Source organism: Nannobrachium achirus (assembly GCF_963921795.1).
Source record: "Nannobrachium achirus genome assembly, chromosome: 10".
Taxonomy (NCBI): domain Eukaryota; kingdom Metazoa; phylum Chordata; class Actinopteri; order Myctophiformes; family Myctophidae; genus Nannobrachium; species Nannobrachium achirus.
The window spans coordinates 50,624,442-50,638,565 of record NC_137819.1 but is presented as its reverse complement, the minus strand read 5'-3'; the positions used below and the strand labels follow the sequence as shown (position 1 = coordinate 50,638,565).

The following is a 14,124-nucleotide window of genomic DNA, read 5'->3' as shown; positions in this document are numbered from 1 at the left end:
AAATGGGTCGGGCAACTCAATGGAACTACTTTTAATTCAGCAGAAAACTGACCACATCTCTGACCACTGCATTCAGTTGACCAAATAATGCCCTCGAAACAAGTCCATTATAGGTGAGTACTCCATACAGCTGTGGTTACAAAATAGGCGAACTATCACTTTAAGTACAGTACTTGAGTACATTGTACTCAGTTACTTTCCACCACAGGTAGAGAGGGGAGTCAATATAAAGGCATTTCATGTTCATTAAACATTCTAAAGCCCATTTCCAGCGACTTATAGTGGCTTCTTGGCACCCTGAAGAATAGACAAAAATCTCCTTGAGGCCAAAGGCGTTTGCCGCTTGGCAATGAGTTAACAATGAGGCTGATAGCCAATCACGGTGTTCCACTTGATAGAAAAGGTAATTGCCTCACGCTCTCAGTCTGCTATTAAGGGATGGGTCCGTGGCGAGCCGGTGGCCAATTTGGTACGGTGATACCTGATTGGCCAGAGCTGAAAAACCAATATGCTCCCCTGGACACAAATGGCGCTGCATGTCTGTGTTTGAAGGTCAATTCATTGTTAAGAAAGTGTTTAAATTCAGAACGGGTACACATTATTGTGTATCATTATTTTATGCTTTAACTATTGAAAATAGCAGATATATATATAGATATATATAGATCTGCTATTTTTGAAAATTCTTGAAAATTAGAATTTTGACCCGATTCTATAAGTGTCTTTTGAATCCTTCTAAGGTTTTTTGAAAAACCTTTGTTTCTATGTCAGCAATCTGGCCAGCCATCATCAGAGAAAAGGTCCTTTTCACTTAACTGGAGCTCAGTTAGTCTGTTCTTGAGAGACTACTATGTCAGTGGTTCTCATACTTTTAGGACTTTTAGGACCCCCAAAATGATATTTGTTTGGCCACGGACCCGCATCTCAAAATATTTAGTTCCAGGGACCCCCCAGAAGCAAAATTTGAGTTACAAACGTTCGCTTTGAAAATACATATAGTCAAAGATTTGCACACATTTTCACGACTTTTTCAAAAATAGCAGATCTACAAGCTCGCAGCGCGGCACTCGGTGCCGCGCTGTGAGCTTGTATATCTGCTATTTTTCACTGGTTAAAGCATTCAATAATTCTAGGCCTAAATGGGTTAACAAACATTAAGAGGCTTGGCTTGGGTGGATGACGGACGGGACGGGCCGCCGCTATGGTTCAGTACACAAACAGCTGCCCAGATATTATTTGAAGATCCATTTGAAAAAAGTTTCTAGGCTATTCCTATTTTCCCCAGACAATAACGATCACAACAACATTCATTCACGGTGGATTAACGAAGCAGACAGTTAAATCCTCTCGCTTCGTCTCTCACGTTCCCTGTTCATTCACAGGACAGGCAACGCAAGTGACAAAATGATGTCGGTCCCAATTAAACAGTGATGGAATTTATTTTTCTTTCTTTTACTACCGAATCTTTTCTCATTTTCTGTGTGTTGTGTAGGTATTTTTTTGCTGTGAATTTTGAGCTAGTACATCTACTACTTTAGCTTTTTTTTTTTTTTTAAATCTCCACTACTTTAAAATGTTTTTAAAATAATGAATAAAGAAGGAACTGATTTGGATATACAAGGTTTCCACTCGACAGAGACTCTATTTCTAATGTTGCAATTAAGCTGCGTTGGTACATTATTATTAGCCGCAGCTACAAGACAAGTTGTGTGTAAACATCCCATAAGCCGGAAGGACAAGCGTGTGTTGTGAATGGCTAGTTGATGACATCTTGACTGATCCTACAAACCGGAGGGACTTTGCTGTGTTGTAATTGGATAGCTAATAATAGTATTGATCTCCTAAGCTGGAGGGACAAAACGTGTTGTAATTGGCACAAACTGCTGGGTTGTTATGTTGGTGGTAACTGGTAAGACATACAACCAGTGTTGGACAAAGTACTCACATGTTGTACTTTAGTAAATGTGTCAATTCAAGTACAACATATTGGCATCAAAATGTACTTAAAGTACCAAAAGTCAAAAGTAGTCATTATACAGATTGTCCTATTTCACACATTTTCAAATGCATGAAATGTTACCTTTTTGAAAATAGCATCGCAACGCATTGTGAGCTTGTAAATCGTGTATTGTATATAGGGCTGAAGTGGGTAATGTATTTTTTAAAATAATAATCAAAATCTACAAAGTAACCATTAACAAAAGGTTTCAAATAATTGCAGTGGAGTAAAATTATAGGCTAATATTTGCCTCTAATATGTAGTGGTCGTGGAGTAGAAGTAAAAGAACAGAAAATCGAAAATAAAAACAATACCTCAACATGTACTTATGTACAGTATTGAGTATATTTATTTAGTTAATTTACACCACTGTGTTAAAGTATGGTACACTTCTGGTCAAATATTACTCAAGCTGAAAGTTGCTCAGCTACAGTTTGTTCTGTCCTTTGCCTGTCATGGGTCTTCAACCCCTGTTACTATAGGGCAGCCAAATGTTTGTGTGATGGGAACTTTTTTTTTCTTTTTTACATTTTAACCACTTGAATCCTAGCAATCCTATTCTGAAGAGAACATTCACAGAATTCCAAAGCAATGGTGCATTTATATAGTGCCTTTATCCAAGGCACTTTGACTTTACAATGATGATACACACACAACCATACACCGATGGCGGAGGAAACTGCAAGGCACCAACCTGCTCATCAGGAGCAATAACATATAGGGGCTCAGTGTTCTTGCTCAAGGACACTTCAACACTAACTCTCGGGGAGCCCGGGATCGAACTGGAAAGCTTCCGGTTCCCAGGCGGCCACTCTACCTCCTGAGCCACTGCTCAGGAGCGCCAGAATTGTCAATCTCACATCCACACTTTCAGATGTGAACGATAAGACCATCATCACACGTTTATTCCCCTTCCCTCAATGACCATACATGAAGCTAGATAGCATTTTTTAGGTTTTTAGATGTTTTGTTTCTCTTTTTTACTGATTAGGTGCGTGGTCTACCTATGTTATTGTTTTCTAGATTGATATTCCTATGCATTTGTTATATTGTTGTTAATGTACTGACGTATTATTTTGCTTATTATAGTGATGTGTATTACCTGCTTATTGTAAATTGCTTTGGATTAAAACCGTCTGTTAAATGCCTCAGCACTCACAATAGAAAAGTGCCAGTGATCATCCCCTAAACATCTTCACTTCAGACTCATCTCACCATGCACATGCACACATACACATCAAAGGGGGCTTGAGCCCCTGCCCTTTTAGCCGTCTGTAAAAAAGTGCCCTCTCCAGACAATGAATGCAGTTTTTACTACGGTGAAAGAAATGCAGCATCTTATGTTGAAATCAAGAAATATGTAGAAATCAAGCCAACCTCCAAGCTCGCGCTGCGATGCGTTGTGAGCTTGGAGGTCGCCTATTTTCGATGTTTTCACCAAAAGGCCCTTTTTAGAAATGTCAGCCCCTGCCTCTCTAACATTCTCTGCACGTCCCTGCATCACACCATCTGGACCAAGATACAGCACTTTGAAACGGCAAAAAAAAGTTGGTTTTGTGCCTAAGACTATAGGCCAAACAAACTGCTAAACTAAACACTGCCCTGTTGATATGATGGTTCTGTGAACACTGTGGGGACATTGTGCATTGTCTTGGTGTTGTGTTGTTTATGTGCTGCTGCTGTACAGTATGTTGCATGTTGTGTGTTGTTCTGTTGGAACAGACTGTGAATAGGGTGAATCTCCCTGGGGAGACAATAAAAGACTATTATAGTGGTGATTGAAGCTCGGCATTCACAAAGACGTCACATCTCTGACGGAGCCATGCTACCTGGAGTCTGGGTGACCTTGGAGAGAGAGAGGGGGGAGAAGAGAGAGAGACAGACAGATGGAGTGAGAGAGAGAGAGAGAGAGAGAGAGAGAGAGAGATCACGGTTTTTAATTACCGCTGGTACAGAGATCGTGTGTGTGTGTGTGTGTGTGTGTGTGTGTGTGTGTGTGTGTGTGTGTGTGTGTGTGTGTGTGTGTGTGTGTGTGTGTGTGTGTGTGTGTGTGTGTGTGTGTGTGTGTGTGTGTGTGTGTGTGTGTGTGTGTGCGCGTGTGTGTGTGTGTGGGCGGATTCTTATTGAATGCTAATCTGACACAAATACAGAGCGGTCGCTCTCCATATAGATGTACCCATCCAATTTGCATGCCCCCCCCCCATATTTTTTCTTTTCTTTTTTAAATCTCTCTCTTGCATAAGCCACTATCCTCTATTCTGTGTGAGATGTGTGATATCGTGCGTGATATTGTGTGTGTGTGTGTGTGTGTGTGTGTGTGTGTGTGTGTGTGTGTGTGTGTGTGTGTGTGTGTGTGTGTGTGTGTGTGTGTAGTGCGCGTGCTATTTCTGTCTCTTCCCTTTTGAACGAGGCTTTTGGGACTTGAAGATGAAGAGCAGCCTGTTCTTTTAACGGAGACATCGGAGGCCCCGTCCCGTGCCGCCCATCTCATCTCCGCTGCGAATCATAAATTGTTCCCCTCGCACACAATGGCTCTATAGCAGGGGTCTTCAACAGCGGGTCCGGGACCCCTAGGGGGTCCTCAGAGTTGTTACAGGGGGGCCGCCAAATCTTTGTGTGACAGGATCATTGTTTTTTGTGAACAACGTGAACTCTCGCATCCCTATTCTGAGGAGAACTTTAGCCAAAAATAGCAGATCTACAAGCTCTCAACGCCTCGTGCTGCGAGACGTTGATTTTTTGGCAAATAGATTTGGTGTAGTAGAGGGTAAAGAAAAAGCAGACCAAGTACAGAGTGAAAGGTTAAATTAACTAAGTATCTGCAATTTAAATGGTTAAATGTCTAAAACACATTAACACGAATCCAACTTAGACTGATGATAATGCTGTCAAACAAGTCTACGAATTGATGAAATCGATGAAAATCTGCGACTCGATTTTATGCAATATGTAGTAGGGGGCCCCTGCTTTATCTCCCTCTCAGTTAAGGGGTCCTTGGCCTGAAAACGTTGAAGTCCAGTACTTGGTTTTGTAACAGGATAGCAAACTGTCAGATCTCATGTCCCACACGTGTGGACAGAAAAGTCAACAAACTTGGTCAAAGAAAGGTGGTCTTTCTCTCTGACAGGCTGGAACCAGTTGTCTATAATATGGGCTGGACCCCAGTAGTGGGCAAGGAGGGTATTGAAAAGTGTGTCCCCAAATAATTGGTAGCATTCAAAGATTTTATCGATAATATAACATTAATTTTGTTAAACAATTAATGTACAAAAATAATCTCGTTAAAACCTGGGAACTAGAGTTTTCATTGGGATTCAAATTAAAAGAATATATCAAAAGTAGCAGATCGACAAGCTCAAAATGCGTCGATTCGCGCCACTTTTCAAGCTTGTTTTGACGAGTTTGTGTGACGCTGCAGGATGATCTAGTAGGGTGTTAATTTATATGTTAATAAGAGGTTTCTGCCGGACTGACTGATTGATTGATTTATTGACAATATGCACAGAACAAAGCAATGTAGGCCTACAAATAAAACGTCAAAAGTATCGACACAAAAATGTTAGAGTACCAGGATGTGCGTGCATAGTCAAAGTGGCATTGCACCAATGCCCCTGCCAATAATCAGGTTCTTACCATGATGTTTGTTGACTCCGCTGATTCCAACCTCACTGTAAAGTCTCTTTGGATATAAGAGTGTCTCCTAAAAGCCTAAATTCTAAATTAAGTTCAGGGAAGTTCTAAATAATATTTAGCAGTTTGGCATGGAGCAGGCAGTTTTTCCTTTTTTTTCTCCACTTTTTTTTTCTATTATGTTGCTCATATTTTACTCTGGCTTTATCCTGACCATTTTGTATTTTATCTTGTTCTTGTTCAATTCTCTCGATTGTGGACTACTAGAGTTCATGCTAATTCCAATCTGGCACTAGTTGTAAGCCACTCTGGATAAGAGAGCATCTGCTAAATGCCTAGAGTGTAGATTGTAATTGTAAATTGCATTATCTGACGGGTCATAGCAAAAAAATACTGTACCATTAATACAACTGAAGGATGAACAGTGAAAGGGAAAGACTGCTTTTTATGCCCCTGAAAAATGGAATAAACAAACTCCAGGACACTCTCTGAAACAGGATCAGGGACGTGCTGGCCATTGGGAAAAGCGGGACAATTCCTGAACGGCCGGCCGGTCCAGGCCGGCCATTAGGAAAAATTTAAAAATAAAATGTCGGCCTTCGTTCCATTTTGGGGGCTGGGCAGCCAACAAAGTAAATCGTCACTGTCGGGCAGAAACCTTGTATCTCCAAGTTTCAAATGTATATTTTTTTTCCCGCAAAGTAAAGCCCTGCTTCATCATACAAGGCTGTTGCACAAAAGTAGTGAAAACAGCAGATCTACAAGCACACAACGCCTCGCGGTGCGAGGCGTTGTTTGCTTGTAGATCGGCTGTTTTCACTAGTTTAAATCATTTTTAAAATGATAAATACAAAACAAACGGTTTTGGACATACAAGGTTTCCACCCGACAACAACGAAATATAACTCATGTACAGTAATTGGCCCACTGGCTTGTCACTTGTCATGATCTGAAATGGCAAATCTTTGAGTAGCAGCAGTGCTATAGAGAGAGATCTCTCTATAGCGCGCAATGAGGGCCTCTCCAACTCTTTTTCCCGGGCTGAATCAGGGGCCCAGCATGTCCCTGAACAGGATTGTCACCGCCCCAGGTAGTCTTGCCTACTAGGGTCTGTGTGGTTCTATATTCCCTGCTTAGATAGGCAGTTTAAGCTTGACGATGTTCAGGACGGCAACGCCAGGCGGAGTACGGCTGCTATGACGTAATCACTGTAGCGGTCAAAATCGCTAATCAAACAGCCGTCGGCGACGGGGTCCCACCCCTGAACACTTTGGTTCCCATGGCGACGCGTCCATACAGCAGACGTTTTAGGCGCAACGTGGAAAGGGACCTTCTGGCGTAGTACAGGCGGCTGCGACGGCGGCAGGTTGATCTATTGAGCGCTGATCATTCCCGGTTGCCGTTGCCATCTGCCGTAGCCGTCATTTGCTTAAAGTCGTTACTGTCTTCCCACAGGTCCTGCTGGACAAAGTCAGGTGGGGTGCCAATCGGGTGCACTGGGAGCACCTGGCCAGTGTTCCCAGGGTGCACCTTAAAAGGCTGGGTGTATAGTCACTCACTGACTGACGCGTTATTATGGACACTACTGATTCCACTGATTGACAAACATCAAAGGACTATTGTTGCACTTTAGGTTATTTATGCTTTATAAATAAAGGTATCCTATGGTCGCAAATAATATGCATTCAACCTACATACGTTTGTATTAATGAGAAAGGCTATTATGATATTTGTTGATTGGAAATAATAGATTTTCCTTATTAATCATATAGCCTGCTGACACGGATTCAGTCACTCCGAATAGCCCGGTGCCTTTTGCGGCGTGACCTTTAGCTGTGGGTTAATCCATAACAGCTGAACAAAGTGAAAAATTGATGACGTCCCCGGTGATTTATATTGGATTGTACAGGAGAAAACGGTATGTAACCTCTTGAATATTTCAAGAGGTTGACAACAGGGTTCAATTTGCCGGAGGAAAGGGGGGATAATTATGCTATGTCGGGTTCTGGAAGAAATCAACAATATTATAGATTTACAACGTTCTGTGTTTTTCTTTTTTTTTTGCTAATTGTTAGCACCTACAATCTGCTGACTTGGGTCCAAATGGGAGTCATGATAATGAAAAGGGGTCACTATGCACCATGATGCAAGATCTGCTCCTGACCCCAAATACACACCCCAACAGGCACGTGCACACATAGACATCAAAGGGGGCTTGAGCCCCCGCCCCTTTTACCCGTCTGTTAAAAGTGTCCTCTCCAGACCATGAATGCAGTTTTTACTACGGTGAAAGAAATGCAAATGCCCTCTTTCCATGCCATACCTGAAGGCAGCATTCAAGAGAATTGCCTTGTCCAAACTTGAATGCAGCATCTTATGTTGAAACGCCACATCTCAACCATTCAGGCGCGGGGTCACGGAACAAGTACCAGCTCAGCATCACACATCAAGCACACCAATAAAACCAGAAAAGCTCCTCTGTGGTTTTAGGTTTATACAGTGTCTACTGTCTAGCAACGTTTCCGAAAAACTATTAGGATTTAGAACAGTGGTTTAGAACAGTGGTTCTCAAACCTTTTGGGCTTCAGTACCCCATTTTTCCTGATTGCTGAATCCAAGTATCCCCTTTAATCGACAACATTCATTTTGACTTGTAGATCTGCCATTTTGTACTTTTACTTTTTGTTCTTTAAGTACATTTTGATGCCAACACTTTCATACTTTTACTCAAGTACATTTTGAATTCCGGACTTTTACTTTTAACAGAGTATATCCATAATGCAGTAAGTAAAAATAATATGAGTACTTTTTCCACCACTGCCTCTCTCTCTCCCATACTGTACATCGGGAAGGCCTGGATCCAATCAATGTGTTGTCCTTGCTCCCGCTCTTTATTGGAGATCCATGGAAGCTATTCTCCCAGTGTGGGTGTAAGTATAAACAGCCTTGGCTAAACGGGAGATTAAGAGGGGAACCGGTGGGAAGACCCCCGCAAAGCCCCCTCTAAGACTGGCGGGTGATTTTGGATTTAGCGAGCGGTGAGCAGCAGGGAGATAAAGGCCTTTTCTCTCCATCCGGAGGGGCTAATAATCCGCTGTGTTGTTTAAAAAAAAAAGAAGAAAAAAGCCCCTCGCCGCTGATGTGTGAACATCAGCGCCCCCTGTGGGACCTGCTTGCTTATTCTATGTGGTGGTGGGGTTAGCTGCTGAGGGTTTTCCTTTTGCAGGTTGGGACGTTAGTGTGGGACAATATGACAATATTGTTCCACATAATATAAATATTGTGGTGAAAGTAATTTTACCGCGACAATCACAATATGATCAAAACTTAAAATGCCACTTTTTGTGAACCCCCATAGCATCCCTCTTCTGGGAGGAACGTTCGCCAAAAATAGACGATCTTCAAGCTCACAACGCGTTGAGACACAACATGCTGTGAGCTTGTACATCTGCTATTTGTTTAGTTGGCGAATCTGTTGTACAGTGGTTTTCAAGGACCCCCAATGTCTGAAAATATTTTCACTTTTATTTAATATTTTTTATTATTTTATATATAGCAGATCACAAGCTCGTCTGAGGAAACCCATTTCGACCGCTTGTACCCGTGAGCTTATACTTTCGGTCATGACCAACCATAGGTGAGGTTGTCTCCCTCTCTCTCTCTCTCGCTCCCTTGTACTCACTCACACATTATCCACAATACAAGGCACTCATTTTCCTCCAGGGGCAGAATGAGCTGTAATTAATTTGATTACAGCTCAATTTGGTTGGATTGCACAATCCATCCTGCTGAATACCATGGCCTCAGATTTACAGATGCATTTTATGTATCTACATTGGAATACATTTTTTATTTGACCTGGTTCTTTTGGGCTTGTTTTCAGAGCTGCTTGCTTATTTTGCTCACACCATCTGACACTGGTTACGGCGTTGGGTTATTTTCAGGAAATTTTTAACTGTCATACCATCATTTCCACAGTCAGAGTGCTATCCTGCTTTTGAGCCTTCGTCATAAATCACAAGGTCTGCTTTCAATCTCCTCTAAGTGTGTAATTAACCTTGCACCGATTCATATCGCACATTAATGCTAACATAGATTAGAACCAATCGGAAGCAGAGAATGACTCTATGAGCCCTATCACACTTACAGTAATCTGTGCTCTGTTGGGTTTGGGGCTATACTAGGGCTGACCCAAAAAAATCGAATATTCGAATCTTCGTTCGAAGGCACGGTATTCGAATTTGAAAAAGAAATTTGAATAATCGGCCGCTTATTGTATTGTAAAACCTTAACGGTTATCACTTATGTAACCGATAAACTTTTGCTCCCGACAATATTTTCGGGGTCCCGGCCTGAAAAGGTTGAGAACCACCGGCCTAGAGCAGAGGTCATCCAACTCTTGATAACTGGTCTGGTTGTCTGTCTGTCTGTCTGTCTGGCTTCTGGAATGATCTCCTCAGTCCCCACTCCGAGCGAGCCGGTCGGTAACGTTGGCCTACATTGCGTCGCGATCGAAAATTTAACACTGCGATGGTACAGATAGAACCAAATGACTAGTGGTCCATGAATTTGTACCACCCGCTGATAAAAATAATCCAAGGAAATCGTTTATGAACAGTTAAAATCAGTTTGTGTCTCTAAGCCTCTGCTTACAAGTGCTTGTGTTGTGAATGTCTCTGCTATTAACCTCGGAGGGAAACTGTTCTGCTACTTCTCGTTGGGGGCGGAGCGGTGTGTGTGTGTGTGTGTGTGTGTGTGTGTGTGTGTGTGTGTGTGTGTGTGTGTGTGTGTGTGTGTGTGTGTGTGTGTGTGTGTGTGTGTGTGTGTGTGTGTGTGTGTGTGTGTGTGTGTGTGTGTGTTAGAGGGAGAGGAGCGTCCATTCGCTTCACACTGGTCGCAACAACCTCAAATTTTTTAAGCGTTTTTAGATTAAAATATATTCATTCTTTTTTTTGTTTGCCAACGTGCGACCCCAATGACTCCTTCCCGCAATCCCACTTTGGGTCGGGAGCGACTCGGGACCCATAGTTTGCGAACCACTGGCCTAGAGGGTGTCACTGTTTCCCCTTCCGTCTTGGAATCCGAAGGTTCCTGGTTCTATTCCCAGCTCATCTTGGCTACGTGTCGAAGTGTCCTTGAGCAAGACACTGAACCCCAAACTGCTCCCAATGAGCAGGTTGGTGCCTTGCATGGTTTCTTCCACCATCGGTGTGTGAATGGGTGAATATGTGAAGTACATTGTAATGTAAAGCGCTTTGGAGAAAAGCACTATATAAATGCACTCCATTTACCATTTACCATACTGTCCGCCAATGAAAAATCATCAATGCTCTTCTTGAAACAAAGCTGTGTAGTGCTGCTCATACATATACACAGTGTAGAAATGTGTCAGTGAGACAATGCAGTGAGCAGGAAGGTGGGTGTGGGTGGGTGTGGGCTTGCTTGGAGCTGTGCCGCCGGTCTATTCTGGTGCGGTGCCGCCTGCCTGTCACAGTGGGCTCACACCTGCAAGTCATGATCTGAATGCAGAAATTAATTACAGCTCATCGCCTCTGGAGGAAAATGAGTGCCTTGTATTGTGGATAATGTGTGAGCGAGTACAAGGGAGCAAGCGAGAGAGAGAGAGAGAGAGAGGGAGACATGATTAGTATGGAAATGAAACGTTTACTCTAGAGGTGGTTTTGGCGTCTGTGTGTGCACTTGTATTAGTTATTATATCTGTATGGGACGGGCCAAATGTTCCCACAAGTAGAATTTGGAGAAATATAGACATTGTGAGGATAACTTTCCTCAGGAAAAATTGTTGTTTTATGGTGAAATTTGGGGAGTTTAAAATTAGGATTAGATATCAAGTTGGGATTAGAGTTAGGCATTTATAGGTTAGGTTTGGGTTTTAAGGCAATACATTTCAGGTTTGGGTTCTAGTTAGGCAGTCAGACGTTAGGCATTCAGGTTTAGGGCCAAACGTTGGGAGTTTTTAAGTGAAAATAGTTAAGTGTGTCTGTCGGCTCTATAAATATTGAATCAATGAAAAGTATTAACAAGAGTTTGTGACTAAATAATAATCGCATTGGATCACATGGAATGCAGGTTATTTATTATTTACATACAAGGTTTCCACCCGACCGTGACACCATGCCATTACTGTATTTCCACTGGCTTATTTGCATAACATTTGCGTTAAATTGCGTGCGACTGTGATAATGGTCCACAGAACAAAACAAAACTGAGGTTTGCCTAGCCGTGTGCACGCTGCGCTCTCTCTTGTTTTGAGAACATGCATCGTCGATTTAAATCTGCTTACGGTTGCAGGAGTGTTTCTGAGCGCTGAATAATCTGTGTGTCTAAAAGGCTATTAGTGTTTGAAGTTCAGCACATTTTTATTCTTAGTTGTGTGAGTGAGGAGGAGGGGGTGGGGGAGGAAGTAGTGGGGGCCACGGTGATGAAAAACGTGTGAGCCGGCAGTGGTTGCTAAACTCAGACTGAGAGCTCAAGCTGAGAGTGTGTGGCGTGCACGCCTGAGAAGAAACGCTCTGAAACTTTTAAACACAAATGACATGTCTTGTCTCAGCTTCTTTGAAGCCGCGCAGTTCTCATTATCAGGCACGCGAGTGCATGTGTGGGCTGTGTGGCCCTTGAGATAAATAAAAAAGGTTTGAGACGACTGCATTGGTTAAGATGTGCGAGGGAATGGATGTCTTAGAAAGGACTGAAGTCCTTATTATGTCTGAGGAGGACCATGTTACCTCAAAAGGAAACCATGTCCTTGCAATCAAACTGATCATGTTGGATTCCGGTCCAGAAAATCAAAGCCGGCCTTGTCTGTGAAAAAAAAAAAAAAAAAGAAAAGCCAGAGAGGAGAAAACGGGCAACTTGGCGTTAGTTGGCGATCCTGTCTGTGTTGAAAGAATGGGTTGTAGAGAGTTCAGACCAATTTGTCTCTTCTCTCCTTTGCCAGCATGTGGTCGGCTGCGTTAACAACCAGGACATGGAAAGTGAAAGTAGGCAAGACTCAACAGAATAAACTAGATCGTATCATCTAAGCAAGGGCTCTTTCTACCACAAGAACTAGACCACAAACCATCATTTGTGTAATTTTGTACGCTTCCGTAACAAAATGCAAATATTTTGTCGCAAAGTCACGTTAATGGATACATTGATTTGAAGTGGTATATAGCCCAGGCAGCCCTATATTGTGGCACTGCTGGGTGCTGTTACGACACACTGCAATGTAATAATGCACACTTCATTTCACTGTGCCACTCACTGTGTGAAGCTGACAGCTTCTCTGACATGTTCTAGGGCTGAAGGGGTTTTATTTGTTCTCACCCCTAGTGTGCACTCTAAGAGATCCTTGTGTGTGTGTGTGTGTGTGTGTGTGTGTGTGTGTGTGTGTGTGTGTGTGTGTGTGTGTGTGTGTGTGTGTGTGTGTGCGTGTGCGCGTGCGTGCGTGCGTGGTCCGGTCGTGTGTGTGTGTGCGCGGTCCGGTCGCGTGTGTGTGTGCGTGCCTGTCAGTGTCTCATTGCCTTGACTTAATCCCTGTAATGGCAGGGACTCATGGCTGGAGGCTGTGAAACACTGTTGTGAGTGTGTTAGATTTAGTGTCACTCACAAGTACCCATGGTACACAATACAGTTATGATGAATACATCACACACTCACAACAACCCAAATCCTGACGAGAGCGAATCTCTATGTTCCCTGCTAACCTAAACCTAACCCTAAACAATAATCCCTTTAGTCTAAACCCTAACCCTAACCCTGTTCCCTGGGTTCTATGTTTCCCGGTTCAATGTTCCCTGCTTACCCAACCCTAAAGTATAAGCAGGGAACATAGAACCTGGGGAACCTATTAGTGATGACCCCATCCTGACAATAGTAAATGTTGTATTCATATTGCACCATTGCACAACATTAATGTTGCCCAGCCGTTTAGCAATGCTCCTGTATATCTCTGTAGCAGTTAGCTATAGCAGAGATAGAGAGTCGCTGTATCTCTCATGTGTAGCAGACAGCTAGCAGAGATACAGAGTCACTTTCTGCTCCAGTCTAGGATCTTATCTGTGTTTTAGCATTAATGAGCGATATGAATCGGTGCAAGGTTAATTACACACTTAAGAGGAGATTAAGCAGACCTTGTTGGCCTGTTTTTAGAGATAGGGAACAAGCACAAAATGCTGGTTTTATTAGCATCTTTATGGCAAACTGCTAATAAAGTATCCAAAACAACAGTATAAGAGGGCAAAAGTTAATCAATTTATTTAACCAATTATAAAATATTTTAATTTTTCAATCTATACTTTTACAAAATAAGTTAGTAATTGATCCCTATTTTGGGCATAATATTCTGGGTGAAAAGCTTGAAACATTTTCAAAAATAGTGAAAATATCTCATATGCAAGTGGTTCATCGACATTTTAGAACATCTGAACATTTATTAAAAACACTTCTTGGTTATCCTATTAATGAAAAATGTATTACTAAAACAATTGATG

The 14,124-nt window shown here is 42.4% G+C and overlaps 1 protein-coding gene across 1 annotated transcript in view; it reads left to right on the top strand.

Moving 5' to 3' along the window:
* The window catches only part of gabbr2 (gamma-aminobutyric acid (GABA) B receptor, 2), a gene marked incomplete at both ends in the record, with an annotated part of 518,953 nt that overhangs the window by 281,799 nt on the left and 223,030 nt on the right, over positions 1-14,124 (top strand). The window lies entirely within an intron of this gene.